General features: G+C 47.9%; 1 long non-coding RNA gene across 1 annotated transcript; it reads left to right on the top strand.

The window, feature by feature from the left end:
- Positions 1-213: 213 nt before the first annotated feature.
- Positions 214-11,675, top strand: LOC310678012. Its single transcript, XR_014511560.1, has 3 exons — positions 214-349; positions 11,275-11,434; positions 11,600-11,675. It is a non-coding gene; the product is annotated as an uncharacterized lncRNA (long non-coding RNA).
- The last annotated feature ends 8,177 nt before the right edge of the window (positions 11,676-19,852 follow it).

Genomic DNA, 19,852 nt, shown 5'->3' on the forward strand with positions numbered 1-19,852 from the left:
AGGGTCCTCCACCGCGAGAGAGAGCGTGTGCATGAGCTGCCGCGTCTCCATCTCTCCCTTTCCCCCCTCAGGGGCTCCATAGTGAGGAGACGGGTGGCGGCGGGCGGGCAGGCAGCCCCTCTCTTGCAAGACTTCCACTGCGCTGCCAGGGGAAGCCGGAGGTGGCAGCGGCGGCGGGAGCTGAGGAGGCAGCCTGAGGGAGGAGGAAGAGGAGGGGATGGTGTTAAGTTGTGGGTGAACATATCAGACAACACAGCGATTCTCCAAACAGCTCTTGTTTATTCACAGGTCAGAACAGAACTGAACCGAAGGGTTCAGCCAGCCTGCTTATATAGAGCACCAGTACAAGGTAACTGTAACAACTTTCTGTAACTATCCAATCACTGAACGTCACTTTCGGTTCCCTTATTTGCATATGTGGACCTGAGTGAAAACTATCTACAGTATCCCCCTGCTGGCCCAGGGTGAGAACTTCAGTACATAACACCCCTCCCCACCGAGATAAGGCGGGGAAGGGCCGATGGAACTCCTCGCGCCAAGACGACGGCAGCCCCAACGTGCTGCTTAGCATCCCCTCCAACCAGTGCAGCATCTTAATCTAGTGATTTCCCCCTCTGCATCCCTTTCATAACTCTTATTTTTATAAATCATTTGTCCATCCATAGTTCAAATTTTTACTACAAATTTTCTATCAATCCTACCAATGTATGTAACTCTTTACAATAGCTTTTCAACTAAATTATAAACTTTCCCCATTCTTTATTAAAGAGGTCCTCTTCCTGGTTTCTAATTCTGCCTGTAAGCTTTGCCATTTTGACGTCGTTCATCAGTTTTGTCTGTCGCTCTTCTTTGGTCGGAGTTGTAGACCCTTAGGATCATCTAGTCCAACCCCCTGCCAAACACAGTCAGTGGCAGCCAAAGCAGCATGGCTCCATCAGTGGCGGATTTCTGTATAAGCTAATCAAAATCCCTTATTTTGACTGCTGATCCCTTATTTTCGAGGCTGCTGGTCCCTTATTTTCAAATCTGTAAGTTGACAGCTATGATCTTATATGCCACTGGTATCTCACCCCAGTAAGATTAAGTTGCATGAAAGTTTGTCTCCTTATACTCACAGATAGTAAGCTCAGTTGGACTAGATGATCCTCAGGGTCCCTTCCAAGTCTCTGATTTTTCAAGAGAAGCAATAGAAGCAAAAGGGACGCGGGTGGCGCTGTGGGTAAAAGCCTCAGCGCCTAGAGCTTGCCGATCGAAAGGTCGGCGGTTCGAATCCCCACGGCGGGGTGCGCTCCCGTTGTTCGGTCCCAGCGCCTGCCAACCTAGCAGTTCGAAAACACTCCCGGGTGCAAGTAGATAAATAGGGACCGCTTACTAGCAGGAAGGTAAACGGCGTTTCCGTGTGCGGCTCTGGCTCGCCAGAGCAGCGATGTCACCCTGGCCACGTGACCCGAAATGTCTCCGGACAGCGCTGGCCCCCGGCCTCTTGAGTGAGGTGGGCGCACAACCCTCGAGTCTGTCAAGACTGGCCCGTGCGGGCAGGGGTACCTTTACCTTTATTTTTATTCTGCCTTGGTCAGACCCCACCTGCAGTACTGTATGTATGTAGTTCTGGGCATCACAGTTTAAAGAGCTGGTCAAAGAACAGGGGAAATGGTTTGGAGTGTCCCTTATTCAAGTCCTTTCCCACCTCATAGGTCACGTTGAATTCCAGCTAAACCCCCTTTTTAAAGGGAGGCATCCTCATATCACAAAAACCAAGAAAGGAGGATTTACCATGGCCGAGCGACTGGCTGGCTGCAGCGCATTCTCCCAGAAGTGTGTTAAGCCAGGATTTCCTCACTTTTTTCAAATATTAATTCCTCATCTCATTAGGAGACTTGGGGAATACACTCTAATCTTGTTCTCTTTGAGTTGTACGAGATTATGCAGCTCAGAACCTTGCAAAAATGGGGGGGGGGGATTGGAAGAGAACAAATCGTCTCTTAAGTGTTTGGCTTTTATTTTAAAAAGTAAAAAGATATCTGGGGGTGGAGGACATATTGGCGATACGTTAGAATTAGGGGCCAGACTGGAAGACACTGGAAATTGAACTTCCTGACTCTTGGTAGCCCCTGAAAACCGGAAGTCGATTCCCCAAAGTGTTTGAATAGATTACATGGTGAATCATCTCTCGGTGGTTGCAGTCAACAACCTCCCTGTTCCTCTCTCCCTAAATAACCTTGGAACAAAGACACTCAGCTCCAAGTGGTCGCCAAAGAAGAAGAAAGATAGCTGAGTGGGCATTCGAACCCCAGTCTCCCTGTTTCTAGTCCAACACACTGACCACTACACCATGCTGCCTCCCTAGCGTTAGTGTTGGGATACTGCCAGGGAGACAAAGTCCATCATGACTCCACGTCGTCTCCGTTGCGATCCATCGATCTCCCGTAGACACGCAGTATCAGCAATTAGCGACACGAGCTCCAGAAATAGCTTGCCACATTCCAGAGCCGATGCACGCTCTATCAGCAGATAATGCACAGCAAAAGATGCACTCAGGAGAGCATTATTTACAACTTTATTCAGCGTTGGTCAGAACAAAGAGAAAACATGACTGCCTGCTTCAGTGTCTCCGGCACAGAGAGAGAAACGAAAGCAAAAGACACAACAGAAACATCCTGTGAACAGGAAATACGCAGACTCTGTGCCTCACAAAGCCTGCTCCCTTTTAAGGTGGAATGGAAATATTCTAACAGTTAGCCCTTTTCCAGCTATGTCAGAATTGCAATTCAGTAGATCAACAAACAGAAAGGCAAATAATGATTTCCAATGAGAGTTTTTATTTTTGTGAATTTTTCACCCCCACTCCATTATATGTTTCTTTTATTATTACAAGGATGATTCTTACCTATTCCCCCCACCCAGCCACATTGTTCGTACTGCAGTTGGTTCTGTAAACCAGTTTTGAAAGCAATACATATATCCATTCTGAAATGGATAAATAAATTGCCCTCCGAGCTGCAGGGTCCTTGAAGCAGCCTGACAGCAGTTATCACCTGGCCACACCCTTCCTTTCTTCTTGCATAGAGTGAAAAAGATAGATGAATAGAAATAGCATCTAGCTATCGATCTAAGTTTGGGTAGTTATTTTTAAATTCACACCTATACACCTATATTAAATGTGCATATCTATGCCCTTTTTTGTGGTGGTGGACACACCTTTCCTCGTGTGTGTGCAATGTGCAAATGGCTGCCACACCTCTTGGTGCAGCAGGTTTGGGGAACGGGTGGTGGGCTTGCAGCAGGGGATGGTAGTAGAAAACACCCGGCCCCCAACATGATCTTGGTAGACATTTCTTTTAATTGGGCCCTTTAAAAATCAGCTGGGGTGTCATGATCTTGTTCACGGGCGGTCGAAGTCCTGACTGGGGACGTTGGGACCGGGAGCAAGATGGCAGGGTGGGAGCAGGAATGGGAGTTCAGAAGCCAGGAGTCAGGAAGCCAAGAGTCCGAGGGTCAGAGAGCCGGGAGTCAAGAAGCCAAGGGTCAGGAAGCAAGACGTCATGAAGTAAAGGGTCCGAGGATTAAGAAGCAAGGAGTCAAACGCAGCAAGGCAGGGAACGTGTTGCTGTGGCAAAGGGAAAATGCTGACCTTATATCCCTTTCCGGCTCTTGCCACCAGGTGCTTTGAGTTACCAATCGGCCTCACCTGTGTGGCCGCGTCTTGCCTCTTCAGAATAAACTTAGGAAGGCCCCAGTCCTGCAAAGTCCTATTGGTCACAGGGCCTGGCTCCTGCATGCACACCTGACATGGGGTGGAGCAGTTCAAACATGCCCCTTTGTGTGTGAGTGCGTGTGTGTTTTCCATTTGGCCTCTCCACACCCACCCATGTCTGCCTTTTTGCTGCATCAGTTCTTCAGTGATCAGCCTTCTTTATGGTCCAGCTCTCACTTCCATACATCACTACTGGAAAGACCATGGCTTTAACTCTACAGACCTTTCTTGGTAAGGTGATGTCTCTGCTTTTTAAGATGCTGGTTTTATTCCCTAAGCATCTCTTATTCCTCCTCAGGAAATCCTTTGGAAAACGCTATCCAGTGTGGAATAAGAACGGTCAAACCAACATGCGTCTTCATCTCAGATTTCTGTGGTGTGTTTTTGGAGAATGGCAGAGCAGGAAAAGTGACATTTTTCATATTGTTACGTTTTCAGCACCAAATATTTTCAGGCCAGCGTCAGAATAACATTTTAGAAAACTGAGCCGATACATGAACCGTGTGTTTGGAATACCCTACCTCTTTTTCTCAAATCACTGCCAAACTTCTTTTATAGCAATGATTATGTCACCGTGACCTTGGAGATTGTTTCAACACTACTGATGGCTAGCAGTTAAGAGTCTGCTGGCCCATCTAGTTTTGCAACCTGTCCTCACATTGGCCAACCAGATTCCTGTAGGAAACCCGCAAACCAGATTCAAGCAAATTATCCTTCTACCTTCCTATGGTTTCCAGCAAGTGGTGTTCAGAAGCATTGCTTCCCACAACTTTGGCGGCAGCGCATGTCACGGTCCGGTTTGCAGGCAATCAAAGTCCCGGCTGGGGATGTCGGGACCGGGGGCAAGATGGCGGGGTGGGAGCAGGAACGGGAGTCCAGAAGCCAGGAGTCAGAAAGCCAGAGTCCGAACGTCAGAGAGTCGGGAGTCAAGAAGCCAAGGGTCTGAGGATCAAGATGCAAGGAGTCACAAAGTCAGGGTCCGAGGATCAAGAAGCAAGGAGTCACAAAGTCAGGGGTTCGAGGACCAAGAAGGAAGGAGTCACGAAGTCAGGGGTCCGAGGATCAAGAAGCAAGGAGTCACGAAGTCAGGGGTCTGAGGATCAAGAAGCAAGGAGTCACGAAGTCAGGGGTTCGAGGACCAAGAAGGAAGGAGTCACGAAGTCAGGGGTCCGAGGGTCAGGAAGCAAGGAGTCACGAAGTCAGGGGTCCAAGGATCAAGAAGCAAGGAGTCACGAAGTCAGGGGTCCAATGATCAAGAAGCAAGGAGTCCAAGGCAGGGAACATGTTGCTGTGGCAAAGAGCCAAAGGGAAAATGCTGAGCTTGTATTCCTTCCTGGCTCTTGCCACCAGGTGCTGTGAGTTACCAATCAGCCTCGCCTGTGCGGCCGCCCCTTGCCTCTTCAGAACAAACTTAGGAAGGCCCCAGTCCTGCAAAGTCCTGCTGGTCACAGGGCCTGGCTCCTGCACGCACACCTGACAGAGCATAGCCATCCTGCCTAGTAGTCATTGATAGAGACTCTCCTCCCTGGAAGGGAGGGGAGTGGTTGTGGGCGGGAGCCCGAGTTCCGCCCAGGCAGGGGTGATAGTCCTGCCCCTCCTTTCCATTCACCTGGCCGGCGCCGCACGCCCAAGGGGCGGCACCTACCTGATGCCGCCCAGGTGGGGGCGTGACCAACTTTCTATATCTTCTGGCGCCGGCCCTCCCCTCAGCCTCTTTCTTCATCACCACTTCGAAAGCGGTTCACTTAGTTGCTTACCTTTCCCACATACGCACAGCGTATGCACTCTCTGGGGAGGCAGCCGCCATAAGTTATGATAAAAAATTCCGTAGAAAGGCCTCCAGGATACCAACGGCACGCTGGGACCAGATTGAAAATGGCATCTGGTCGATCGCAGTGGGGCCATATGTCGAGAAAAAGCAGGGTGACTCCTTTCGCCAGGCTAGAGCAGACCTTAGAAGGGATTTCAGACACAACGTGTGTTGGGAGTATAACAAGGGTTCATGCTTAAGGGTGGCGTGCAAATACCCTCACGAGTGTGAGAGGTGCGCAGGGGCCCACCCTGTCGCGACATGTTTTAAAGGGGGAAAACAGCCCTTTCGTGGAGGCTGGGGGTTCCATCACACCAGTTCCAGGGGAACCCCCGGAGCCGGGAACAGAAGGTGAGATAGTTCTGGAGCAGGGAACGGAAGGCGAGGTGGTTCTAGATATGGCAATTTCCCCAATCAAGTTAGCCCGCCTTTGTGAAATGCTAGCCCATTACCCAGATAGAGCGGCGGCGGCTTATCTTCGGGATGGTTTTTCCATTGGTTTCCGTATCCCAGTTGTGGGCTCCTTGATGGCCAAGGACTCCCCCAATCAAAAATCTGTTAGGGAGAGACCGGAGGTAGCGGAGAGAAAGATCGCCAAAGAGGTAAACACGGGACGGGTCGCGGGTCCCTTTGAAAAGCCTCCCATCTCGAACTTGCATATATCACCATTGGGCATCGTACCCAAGAAGGCCCCAGGTGAATTTCGCCTCATTCACAATTTGTCATATCCGAAGGGTGGATCAGTGAATGATGCCATCCCGACTGAGTTGTGCTCGGTAAAATATGCCACATTTGATCAAGCTGTTAAGTTGATTAGGAGCTTTGGGAAAGGGGCTCTCTTAGCAAAATGTGATATAGAGTCGGCCTTTCACCTTTTGCCGGTGCACCCCAAGGATTTCTGGTTATTGGGCTTCAGATTTCAAGGAAAATATTACGTAGATAGGGCCATGCCGATGGGCTGCTCAGTAGCGTGTTCGGCATTCGAGTCCTTTAGCACCTTTTTGGACTGGGCCTTGCGGTTCAGGACAAATTCCACCGGTGTAACACATTATTTAGACGATTTTCTGTTTGTGGGTAGGTCCGGGTCTGGGGAATGTGCTTCACTACTCCAGGCCTTCTCATCCTTAGCTCAAGATTTGGGTGTACCCCTCGCGGCTGAGAAAACCGAGGGCCCGGCTACACGCCTTACGTACCTGGGTATCGAGTTGGACAAAATCGCCCAGTCATCTCGCTTACCACAGGAGAAAATTGACACCCTTAAGGAAATGATACAATCTACTCTTACACTAAAAAAGATCACGCTCAGACAGATTCAGTCCCTGTTGGGCCATTTTAACTTCGCGTGTAGGGTGGTTTCCCCAGGACGTCCCTTCTGCGCCCGACTGGCCAGGCTTTCAGCAGGCCTCAAGTATCCACATCACAGGGTTCGGCTTCCCAAGTGAGTCAAGGTGGACCTGGAGGTCTGGGTGACGTTTTTGGATCGCTATAATGGGGTTTCTTTGTGGCAGGATGTTATTAACTTGTCTTCAGACTTCCAGGTCCAATCTCATGCGGCAGGATCCCTAGGCTTTGGCGTGTATTTCAGGGGACGTTGGTGCGCCCAGCGGTGGCCTGCGAGCTGGCAGGGTAGCGCAATCACGCGGGACCTCACATTTCTCGAGTTCTTTCCAATAGCAGTAGCGGTACACATCTGGACCGAGCAGTTCCACGATCGCCGGGTGTGCTTCAGGACCGACAACCAGGCGGTGGTAAAAATTCTGGCAAGGCAATCATCAAGATCAGCGAGGGTCTCCGCCCTCCTGCGGTCTTTCGTCCTCCGGTGCCTTGAGAACAACATTACATTTTCAGCTAAATTTGTGCCCGGAGTAAATAATAATATCGCTGATGCTTTGTCTCGATTTCAGATGTCCCACTTCCGGTCACTAGCACCTGGAGCGCAACTGTTACCCGAACCCTTTCCGGAGCACCTGTGGAATGTTGGAGACGCAAAGTGATTAAGGGAGTATTAGCGTCTGTCGCACCTTCCACTCTTAGGTCGTATAAGAAGGCCTGGTGCGATTTCCTGGGCTTCAGGGTTAGGAAATCCGGGCTCTCCGCTACCGTGCCACCTACCACTGACGATGTTTTGCAATACTTAGCCCATCTCGATGATTTGGGGCGAGCTCCTAAAACTTTAAAAATACACACAGCCGCCATCAGCTTTTTTGCCAAAGCCACGTTTGCCTCTGATCCATGCAGCGACTTTTTGATACGCAGGGCTATCGAGGGTTGGGGAAGGCTGCAACCGTCCAGGGTCGGGGGCCGAAAACCAATCTCGTATGGGTTGCTCTCCCAGATACGCGCTAAGCTGAGGTCCATTTGCTGGTCCAAGTTTGAGGCTCGCCTTTTTTCGGCGGCATACACCATCGCGTTCTTTGGCGCACTGCGCGTGGGCGAATTGGTGGCCGAGGCTGCTGCAAATGGCACAATGCATGGCCTCCTTATGGAGGACGTCTGTTTGTCTGAGACGTGCATGACGGTGCGGATACGTCAGTCAAAGACAGATCAGGCCGGCAGGGGGGTCCTCCTAAAGCTTACGGCATCTGCGGAGCCTGGCCCATGCCCGGTCAAGGATACCAGGCGATTCCTCTACCTCTGCCCACCCGGTCCCGGTCCATGAGGATGGATCCCCTCTGTTAAGACACCAGTTCTCAAGGGTACTCCGCAGGGCCATTGACGCCTGTGGTTTGCCCTCCCGGGATTATGCTGCGCATTCATTTAGGATCGGCGCCGCCACAACAGCCGCACGCTTGGGCCTGCCAGCGGATAGGATTAAGGAGATGGGCCGGTGGAAATCTGATGCTTATAAAACTTATATCCGATAAATTGTGTCCACTTCGTTACTCCCACTTACCCTTCTCTTCTCTTTTCATTCTCAGTTCCTATCAGGAAGAACGTGTGGATTTGCGGACATAGTATTGTCCATTGGGCCCGCTTACGGGCTTGCAGCCGTGGCCTCACTCCTAACCTTGGTCTGCATCCAGGAGTACACGTCTACTGGTTCGCTAGAAGAGGCATGCGTTGGGAGGAGCTTATGCCTTTGCTGAGGGGGAAGTTCGCTGCATTCGGCCCTCCTGACAACCTTATCATTCAATTGGGAGAGAATGACCTCGTTAACAGGAGAGGCGTGGACTTGTCATGGGACATTAGAACTGATTTGGACGAGATTGCTACCTTGTGCCCCAGAACAACGGTGTTCTGGTCCTCCCTGTTGAAAAGAACTGTTTGGCGTGGTGCGCAGAGCTGTATGGCCATTGAAAGAACCAGGAAAACCCTTAATCGGGCCGTGTCCCGTTGGGTGCGCTGCTTGGATGGCCGGGTTATTGTTCATGACCGCATCCGGATTGGCAACAAGGCCCTATTCCGGGATGACGGGGTTCACCTCACGGATCAGGGGAATGACTTATGGTTGGACAGCGTCATCAGTAGCATCAGGGATTGGTTGCAGCCATGATGGTATTGGCGGCGAGCCTTTGGGGCTCGGGTGGCAGTTAGGCATTGGATTTATGTGTTGTGGTGTGTTGGGAGGCTAGGTGTGGCCATCGCCTACGCCTTCAATTTTGGGTATTCCGTTAAAGGAATCTGGCGGTCGTGTATTCTGTCTGATGCCTGCTTGGCGGGAGGCCATGGCACGACCCCCGGTGGCATCATGGGTGAGCCTATAGTCGGATTGGCATCTACAGGCTTCACCTATTGGTGAATCAACCCCGTTGCTGTGGTCATCCAATGCCTAAGCCAATACCGTTTCACTGCCGTAACCAATAAAGTTGTGGCCTTTTCTTGCCCATAAACCATATATTCTGTGTCCTTGGGTATTCATTTCCACCTCTCGGGGGTCGGGTCCTCGAACCACAACTCCCTCTTCCGTGAATTTGTCTAACCCTAAGCCGTCCATGCCGGTGGACATCACTGCTTCCTGCGCATAGCTGTCACCTTTTCCCTTTTCTTGTGAGGAATCCTATTCGGAATAAGAGAATTTCCCTTTAAAAAAGGGAAACGTTGACCTCTATGCTCCTGCGGGAGCGAGTTCAAGAGTTTTAACTGCGCACTGCGTGAATAAGCACTTTCTTTTCTCTGTTCTGATAAATGATAATAATAAATGGGAGAAGCACACAGAAGAAATGCTATGGTGAATCTGTAACAGCAAAATCGGACGCCTTCACCTGCCACGGCTATGACTGATGGGAGTTGTAGTTGAAAACATCTGGAAGGCACCTCATCAAACTGCTAAGAGAATAAAAAGACGCCATCTTTTAAAGCTAACCATTACCACTTTAACCTCTTAGTCTTCTGGGCACATCCAATTTTTTTGAAGAAATCGTCCCCGGTGTTCTAGGTTGGCCTTTTTTGTTTTAAACGCACATGTGATTTCTGCTGCCTGTTCAAGATTCCAAAGACCATCAAGGTTTTCAGAAGGCTGTAATTACTCCCCAGCACAATAGATGGCAATTGCTTCCATCAAGGAAATATTACATAATTATTATAACTTAGGATAATAATTGTATTTGCTTTTCGGCAAGTCATGCATAATAGAACGCGGTGGGTGCCTTAAAGCTGTTAGCCTATTGTGTCAGCTCATACATATTAATTATTTTATTAGAGAATCACATGGCAAGCTTGAATCTGGAACAACACACATTAAATCTGTTTTGGGGGGCTGAAAAACCGGGGGGAGTGTGTCTTTTCTCAGGGTGTGGAGATGGAGAAGGAACATGAGTGCGTGTGTTCACCCATGATCACATTTAAGGTGATTAAATAGGCCTGGCAGGCTGCCTGAGGCTCAGAGTCTGGAATTCAGGGGTGCCGGTTGGAGTAAAGGGTGAGCTCTGGCGTAGGGCTGCAATACATCTGGAATATGGCAGACAAAAACAGGGTCTGGATGGTAATTGCTGAAATGTCTGGGGAAATCTGGATGTATGGCAACCCATGTCGGAAGTCTAGATTTTGACAAATTTCCTTTACAACTTCAAAAATAAAATGCCCCCCACGAAAGCTCAACAACTCTGAATTTTCACTTTCTGAAATATGGCAGCCCTATGCTGGCGGCTGATCTCTCTTTTCCCACTGTTTTCTCAAAATAGTTCTATCACAACCTGCATTAGAAGCCGGTGCAGAACATGTGCCTATGATGGTCCATTGACACCCGTGTGAGCCCCCAGCACACAGCGTGCGCTCTCCGTGTGCTAAGGGTTTAAAAAATGCATTTTGGAAACCACTGGTGAGTGTTTGTTTAAAAATAAAAACCAAGCAGAGTGTGAATTTTATGAAATGAATCAAAAATTTTTTGAGCAACTGGAAATTGAAATTTAGAATGCTTTGAAGCAACTGACTCCTTTGGAAATGAAGGATTGTCCAGGCCCATGGAAATACTATTCAAATTTTTACTGGCAGAACTTTCTTTAAAACAGAAAGAAAACAATGTTTTATTCGATGCGAGACTTCAGTATTGTACACAGTATGAGGTTAGTGGAGAAGATAGGTGGGGTTATAATCTGAACCTGGAGACAATGCATGTACTTCTGTAATCCAATAAAACCTTTAATAAAAACTATTTTTTAAAAAGAATTAAAACATCAAAAATATCCATACAATATCTTGTGTTCAGCATCTTGCAAAACATGAAATAATCCAAACAAACATCTCTCTCTCCAACCTGCTTTCCAATCTCCAGGCTATGCAGCTCTTGGGGAGACAGGATGAGATGCTTTGTTCTCCGCGGCGTTCAGAGAAAGACTTAACAGCCACCACCCTTTCAAGATGGCGAATTTGCAACTCAGTACCTTCATCACATGATCAAAGGTTCACTCTCAGTGCAGAGAAGCAATCAACAGGTAAATCATTAACTGGTTACAGGCTTGGAGTCCTTTATAAAACAACACTGGGGAAACCCCAAGGTTAGCTCCATACACTTAGCCATTTTCCATTTTAAACCTTCTTTAATACATTTACATTTTTCATTTCTGTGTGAATCAAACAATATATTTAACCCTTGCTAGACTTGGACCCTTGACTTCATGACTTCTTGCTTCCTGACCCTTGGCTTCTTGACTCCTGGCTCTCTGACCCTCGGACTTTTGGTTTCCTGACTCCTGGCTTCTGGACTCCCGTTTCTGCTCCCACCCCGCCAGTTTGGTCTGGATTGTGCCCCCTTTCCAGTTTCTAGCGATTAACGTTCTTGCAGCTACCGTGGCGTACAAGAATATTTTCCTCACCCTTTTAGGGATGTCTGAACCTAGTATACCCAAAAGGAAAGCTTCCAGTTTTTTTTATAAAATAGATCTTAAACATGTTTTTGAGCTCGTTAGAAATTACCTCCCAAAATTCCTTTATTTTCTTACAGTTCCACCACATATGTAGCATTGTACCTTCCGCTTCCCCACATCTCCAACATTTAACATTTACTTGAGGCATTCTTATACATTTTAGATAGTTTAATGGTGTCAAATACCAGCAGAATTGCATTTTCATAAAATTTTCTTTCAATACATAACACACGGTGAACTTCATATCTACCTTCCATAGTCTTTCCCAAGCATCCACTGGGATGTTATAACCAAGATCTTGAGCCCATTTAACTATTACCGGTTTTAAGAAGAAGGAGAGGAGGAGTTTGGATTTGATATCCCGCCTTTCACTCCCTTTAAGGAGTCTCAAAGCGGCTAACAATCTCCTTTCCCTTCCTCCCCCACAACAAACACTCTGTGAGGTGAGTGGGGCTGAGAGACTTCAGAGAAGTGTGACTAGCCCAAGGTCACCCAGCAGCTGCATATGGAGGAGCGGGGAAGCGAACACGGTTCCCCAGATTACGAGACTACCGCTCTTAACCACTGCACCACACTGGCTCTCCTTCCCAGTCAAGGAGGAGTCGATACATTTTAGAAAGAGTTTTTCCTTTGGAGTTAATCAATTCTTTTTCAAATCTGGAAGGCTCCATCGCAAAACCATTTTGTTTATCAAGTTTAAATATCTCATAGAGTTGATGATATTGTAACCAATCTGTCAGATTGACCACATGCCCTTAAAAAAGGCTCCTGTTGCTGGGTAGATTTTTCTGTTGCTTAGCAACCTGTACAAGACCAATTCTCAAGTTCCTTCTAGAATATTCCTACTGGAGGTAATATGGCTTGTAATGACAAATCATTATTAATAGCTTTATCCTTCATGAATTTGTCTAACCTCCTTTTGAAACTGCCCAAGATGGCGACAGCCAGCATATCTTGTGGTAGCAAATTCTACAATGTGAATAAGCTATTTCTTTTGTCTGCCCTGAAGCCCGCACTCTTCAAACTTCATCGGATGACCCGGGTTCTAGTGTTACGAGAGAGAACTTGTGTTTCTGGCATTTCCTCGACAACCTGTGGGAAAACAGAGCCGACATGAACTAAATTCACCCAAGTATTCTCAAGATGTTGGTTTTAATGGGGACGTTTGCCAATGGAAACATATCATCCAGTTGAATTAAGCGAGCCAGTTGAGCTCAAATTCTTTCATGGCTGATAATGCTACACGGCCAAGCTAAAGGCAATGCCGTGCATTTCATACGTAGCCAGGAGAAACAGGGTTGGCTGAAAAGAAAGAAATCCGTTTGAAATACAGTACCCTTACTAATGCAACATGGCTGGAGATTCAATCAGAGACTGGAATTTCCATCTTGGTTAACGGTCCCAGAGCACTATTCAGAAGGGGGGCTGGGATATATATATATATATATATATATATATATTTGTTTTCGTAGATTTTCACGGGTACAGGAATGCAGGTTTTGGTGTCCTCGGGTGTCTTCCCGTGTAAAAGTTGGGGTGTCTAGGCGACGTTTCGACGAGGTCTCACTCGTCATCTTCAGGCTGGTGCTTTCGGCTTCTTGTTATTGGAACAGAGCAGGATCTCAGTGTTTGAGTTCCTATAAATACTGTTGAGGAGGTGTGGTGTATAGCCTCCAATGTTCTGGGCAGAGAGGAGGTTCCCAGGCTAGTGTGCCTTTTCTTCTTTTGTTCCTTAATTACTTGAGGGATATCTTGAGTGATTTCTTGAGTGATTTCCTGAATCCACCTAAGTGGGATTCAGGAAATCACTCAAGAAATCACTCAAGATATCCCTCAAGTAATTAAGGAACAAAAGAAGAAAAGGCACACTAGCCTGGGAACCTCCTCTCTGCCCAGAACATTGGAGGCTATACACCACACCTCCTCAACAGTATTTATAGGAACTCAAACACTGAGATCCTGCTCTGTTCCAATAACAAGAAGCCGAAAGCACCAGCCTGAAGATGACGAGTGAGACCTCGTCGAAACGTCGCCTAGACACCCCAACTTTTACACGGGAAGACACCCGAGGACACCAAAACCTGCATATATATATATATATATATATATATGAAAATTCTAAATCAATTTGTGACTGGATGCTGGAAGCAAGCCAATGAGACTTCAAAGGGGAATGCCACAAGGAACCGATGTTTGATGTGTGTGTTCTTTTATTGGGATCTGTATTCCTTGCCCTCATAACAGTGAAAGTAATATTCCGTCGGCAAAAGTGCAGCAGATGTAATGCGTCGTGGATAATGGATGGAAGTAATTTAATGCGAATGGTCTTTAATTTCATTGATCTCTTATTGTAGAAGAATTTCAGTTTAACAATTCGAGCTAATGCGTTTGCGTGTTGGGATTGTTATTTTCTTCAAGCCAAACCTTGCCGACTCCAGATGGAAATGAGAGGGTCTTTCTTTCAACTGTTTTGGAACAAAAAACAATGAGACATTGTAGAGGTTCTAAGCCTTATGGAGGGTTTTAAAGTTTGCTCTGAAATTATGGTTTGAAGTGAATTTGCATTAAAAGGACGCTGTCAACTTTAGAAAGCAGTTTGGAGCGTGAAAAGGTTTTGATCTGCTGCTGCTTTAAAGTAACGTTGATTGTGGATCACACACACTCTTTGCTTATTGCTTCTTGTAGCATCGGGTGAGCTTGTTCCAAGAGGTTTGGTGAATCAGCCATGAAAGACGGTCAGGCACAGACTCTAAATGTCGTATAATTCAAGGTCGGCTCAATCAAATGGATGCATTAGGCTGAGAGCTTCGGCATCACCTGGAGTACTGTGTGCAGTTCTGGGCACCACAGTTCAAGAAGGATACTGACAAACTGGAACGTGTCCAGAGGAGGGCAACCAAAATGGTCAAAGGCCTGGAAACGATGCCTTATGAGGAACGGCTGAGGGAGCTGGGCATGTTTAGCCTGGAGAAGAGGAGGTTAAGGGGTGATATGATAGCCATGTTCAAATATATAAAAGGATGCCACATAGAGGAGGGAGAAAGGTTGTTTTCTGCTGCTCCAGAGAAGCGGACACGGAGCAATGGATCCAAACGACAAGAAAGAAGATTCCACCTAAACATTAGGAAGAACTTCCTGACAGTAAGAGCTGTTCGACAGTGGAATTTGCTGCCAAGGAGTGTGGTGGAGTCTCCTTCTTTGGAGGTCTTTAAGCAGAGGCTTGACAACCATATGACAGGAGTGGTCTGATGGTGTTTCCTGCTTGGCAGGGGGTTGGACTCGATGGCCCTTGTGGTCTCTTCCAACTCTATGATTCTATGATTCTAGGATCAAGATCCAGTTCATACGATGGCCGTATGAGGCACCACATGTACCAAAGCTTCCATCCACCTGTTAAATTGGTCTCAGTGGTGACAGCTGATGCAAGCACCTATAACTGGAGAGACTTTTCCCTTGCCCTCTGCTCTCAGTGAGATGGAGACGACTGCTCCTCATACACCCTCCTGACAGTCAGAGAAGGGAGGTATTTGAACTCATGATTCCAGTCCCTATTACGTCTTGTTAACTCTACATTTCTATGGTTCTATGATATTTGACAGGTAGCAGTTTGAAGTAAATTGAAGACAGCACTTCCTGTGTCTGGAAAGGCGGGATCTGGTCCTCCAAATCTTAAAGGTAAAGGTAAAGGGACCCCCTGACCATTAGGTCCAGTCGTGACCGACTCTGGGGTTGCGGCGCTCATCTCGCTTTATTGGCTGAGGGAGCCGGCGTACAGCTTCTAGGTCATGTGGCCAGCATGACCCGGGTCATGTGAACCAGAGCAGCGCACGGAAACACCATTTACCTTCCTGCCGAAGAGGTACCTATTTATCTACTTGCACTTTGACATGCTTTTGAACTGCTAGGTTGGCAGGAGCAGGGACCGAGCAACAGGAGCTCACAGATTTGAACCACCGATCGGAAGGTTGGCAAGCCCAAGGCTCAGTGGTTTAGACCACAGCGCCACCCACGTCCCATCAGGAACATACCAGACAGTAAATCCTATTGAACTCAGTGGGACTTTCTGAGAAAAAAAATGATTCGGATTGCAGTGCAAGGCTGCACAGTCTTTACCCAGTTACCTGGGAGTAAGCTCCATTGAATACAGTGGGACTTACTTCTGAGTAGACACGTAAAGGCTTGCCGTGTAAGGCTCAGTTTACAAAAAAGTGATAAACACTCCACATGTTTCCTAAAAAAATGGCTGTTTGCTGAAGCATTGCGATTAAAGAATTTAAAGCAGGTTGGTGACCTTTTCCTTCAAAATTATAGGAAGGGCTTCGTACGCCAGCTTCACCATTTCTTTCACTTGGTGCCGGTATTTTATTTTCAGTATAAACAAGACTCTCTCTTTTTTTTGGGGGGGGGCAACTACACTCCCCACCCACCCCCACTTTTAATTGTTCTCCAAGATGGGGGGGGGGGGCGGGGGAGGAAAAAGGGAAACCGGGACTTTCTGGGATCAAATCATAAACTAATTCTGTAATTCTAGGGCTGTTCCTGGAAAATATGGACACTTGGAAGGTAGGCGTTGATAGCCTTACCTTCCTCCATGAATCTGCTTTTAAAGCCATGCAACTTGGTGACAATCCTGTGGGAGTGAGTTCCGTAGTCCAACAATGCATCGTGTGAAGAAGTAATTTCGTTTGTCTGTTCTGGACCGCCCAACATTCAGCTCCAGTGCATGTGAGTGAGTTCTAGTGCTATGTTTTCGTGCCCGAAATCTCTCTCTCGCCCCGTATCTCCCCAGTAGCATTTGCTGTGGGCCAGGGATGGGGCACCAGTGTCCCACCAGCCATTACCGGACTCCGACTGACATCAGCCTCAGCCAGCCAAGCTGGGGGGTTCCCTCTCCCTGCCATTGGCCCACAGGGACAGAGCAACGGGAGCTCACCCCATCGCGGGGATTTGAACCGCCGACCTTCTGATCGGCAAGCCCTAGGCTCTGTGGTTTAACCCACAGCGCCACCCGCTCCCGCCCCCCCCCCGAAATCTTAGGACACAATAAAATTGTGAGTCTTTGGGATACCGCAGGACTCCTTATTGATTTTGCTGCAGCTGACTATCGCTGCTCCCTCTCTGGAATCTGCATTGCAAGTGATTCATTTTGTCTGCCAAACAAACCCGGTAGTCATAGTAAGGTAAGGTAAAGAACCCCTGGATGGGCAAGCCCAGTCAAAGGCAACGATGGGGTGCTGCGCTCATCTCACTTGCCACAGCTGTTATTAGGCACATATTATAACTGAAACATTTGTGCCTTTTTTTAAATGCTGAAAACGACCCACGCAGATAAGCCCTTCTTGGGATTTTGGAGAAAGTTCTGGAGTGAACTTAGAAGCATTTGTAGGCTTGCGATCAAGAGACTCAGCATAATATTGCAGGGCTATTACACGTCCTAACTGGAGGTGGGGGAAATTCAGCTCACTGCAGCTATTGTACTGGCACGCTGGCGACTTTCTCGTTTTACGATCTCTCTGTATCTCCCCCACTCCTCACCTCAACCGCTGTGCCGATAATGGCAACCTTGTTTGAAACTGCCCTGGGAGTTCCTGGTTTAATTGATCCAGCCCGAAAAGTCGTTGGGCTGGCTGCGAATTTTTGCTTGTAGCTAAAACGGTTCTGCAGAAAGAAGGTGCATTCAGAAAGAAGCCAGCCAAGACTCTTACGGCCTGGAATCTCACGTGAAATATAACATAGCCTCAAGGCGGAAGCTTGGAAACCCTAGGATTTTTCGAAACGCGCAGCCATCACAACTGAGCTTTTGTATACTTTTGTGCGAACAAAAGCCACATTGAATCCTGGCTGAAGGTGGTGACTTCCTTAAAGCGCTCAAGACTCAACAGAAAGCAGATCTTGCGCTTTGGGGCGAAACCTTTGGGGCTGCACACACAGGTGGGGGGAAGGAGGAAGCCACCCCAAAAAGCACTCAAGGGGGTGATAGAAAGAGAAGGAGCAAAAGGCACGCACACCGCCAGGAAACGCAGCTTTTCTGCCTTGGAAAGCGCATTGGTGCAAGACTTTATCCCTCCCCTCCGTTTAAATAATAAAAATAAAATAAGCATTGGCAGACTCAGGCTGTTTTCTGGCACATTCCGCCCGACATCTGATCGTTAAAGCGAGCCCAGCGTTTACCAGAGGCAACGCACCAAGATACACTGCAGATGTGTCTCCCGGAACCACATGTTCTTAAGGAATTGGCTTTCCTAGGCAAACACGTGCAACCAATCACCGAATAAAACAAGGCTGTTTATCCTTTTCATGCAGTGTTATTACAGTAATCTCAAATCGGGCATGTCGGGCTGCAGCCGGAAATGGCACCAGAGATGTATTACTATTCTGAGAGGAAGGATAGGGGGTGTCAGGACACAGAGGCCTGTGCGTTGCCTCACCAGAATGGTACATGCTTTGGTTATCTACTGCAACACGCTCTGTGTGGGGCTACCTTTGAAGGTGACTCAGAAACTACAACTAATCCAGAATGCGGCAGCTAGACTGGTGACTGGGAGTGGCCACCAGGGCCATATACCACTGGTCCTGAAAGACCTACATTGGCTCCCAGTACGTTTCCAAGCACAATTCAAAGTGTTGGTGCTGACCTTGAAAGCCCTAAACGGCCTCGGTCCAGTATACCTGAAGGAGCATCTCCACCCCCTTCATTCAGCCCGGACACTGAGATCCAGCACCAAGAGCCTTCTGGCGGTTCCCTCCCTGTGAGAAATGAGGTTACCAGGAACCAGGCAGACGGCCAAATCGGTAGTGGTGCCTGCCCTGTGGAACACCCTCCCATCAGATGTCAAACAGATAAACAGCTATGTGATTTGTAAAAGACAACTGAAGGCAGCCCTGCTCAGGGAAGTTTTTAGTGTTTGATGTTGCATTGTGTTTTTACTATCTTTTGTTGGGAGATGCCCAGAGTGGCTGGGGCAACCCAGCCAGGTGGGCAGCATTTGTTGTTGTTGTTGTTATTATTATTATTATTATTATTATTATTAAGAGAGGAACTGCAGGAGGATTAAAAAGCAGGACGGAGCCTCATGCCTCTGTGTATGTGTCTCTTTCTCCAAGACGGAGGAAATTTGGCAACAGTTTTGCAGTGCAAATTCCTCATTTTGCCAAAGTCTGGCTCCGGTTTGGAGTGAATCGGACGACACTGAGATTGGGGTAATTAACCACCAACCTCATTTTGATGGATCAATTACTCTGTTTGTGGGTCGCTGCCAAACGTTGCAAAACTTTGGCACCAGTATCGAGGGGATCCCAGATTTTGGGGTTCATATGGTGACAAAGCGGGAGGCAGGACCTTGTTAATGCTGTCGGACACTCAGCCAAGGACCTCTCAAATCAGGCTGGAGCTGGTCACCTGACAGGACACGGAACATACCCTCCAAGTGTCCTGATCTTCCAGTGACAGTCCTGGAATTACGAAAGGCTTTTGATTTACCTGGATAACTGTTTGTCTCACTTTGCCACGGTAGTGTGGGTCCCTCAACAGCTGTTGTGCGCTTTACTGTATTTCCCCTCCCACTAAAAAAAAAACAGCCTAATTTTCTTGTGAAGTGTTGTTTTCTTGTTGCCATGGTGTGAGCAGCGGCAATGATGTTTTGGATGAAAGAAAGCATGTGAAGCGTTGCCCCTAACCCCCGTGTCCTTTCCTGGGATTTTTGCCTGGGCTGTGATGCTTCCCAGCTGCTCCAGGGTCTGCGGAACCTGCCAATTCTAAAATGTGTGTGAGGAGTGGACCCCAAAGCCAGCTCCAAATAGACTGACCACATCTTCCCCCAAAGAATCCTGGGAACTGTGGCTGGCTAAGGGTGCAGGGAATTGCAACTCTGTGAGAGGTGAACTATTATGATTATTATTAATCTCCCTACTTTTTATTTTCCCATTGTTCCCATATGTGGTTGCATTGGAGCATTGCTGTATCAAGCAGTTCTTCTGCTGCAGTGC

This window comes from Podarcis tiliguerta, assembly GCF_965153285.1.
Source record: "Podarcis tiliguerta genome assembly, chromosome: 1".
Taxonomy (NCBI): Eukaryota; Metazoa; Chordata; class Lepidosauria; order Squamata; family Lacertidae; genus Podarcis; species Podarcis tiliguerta.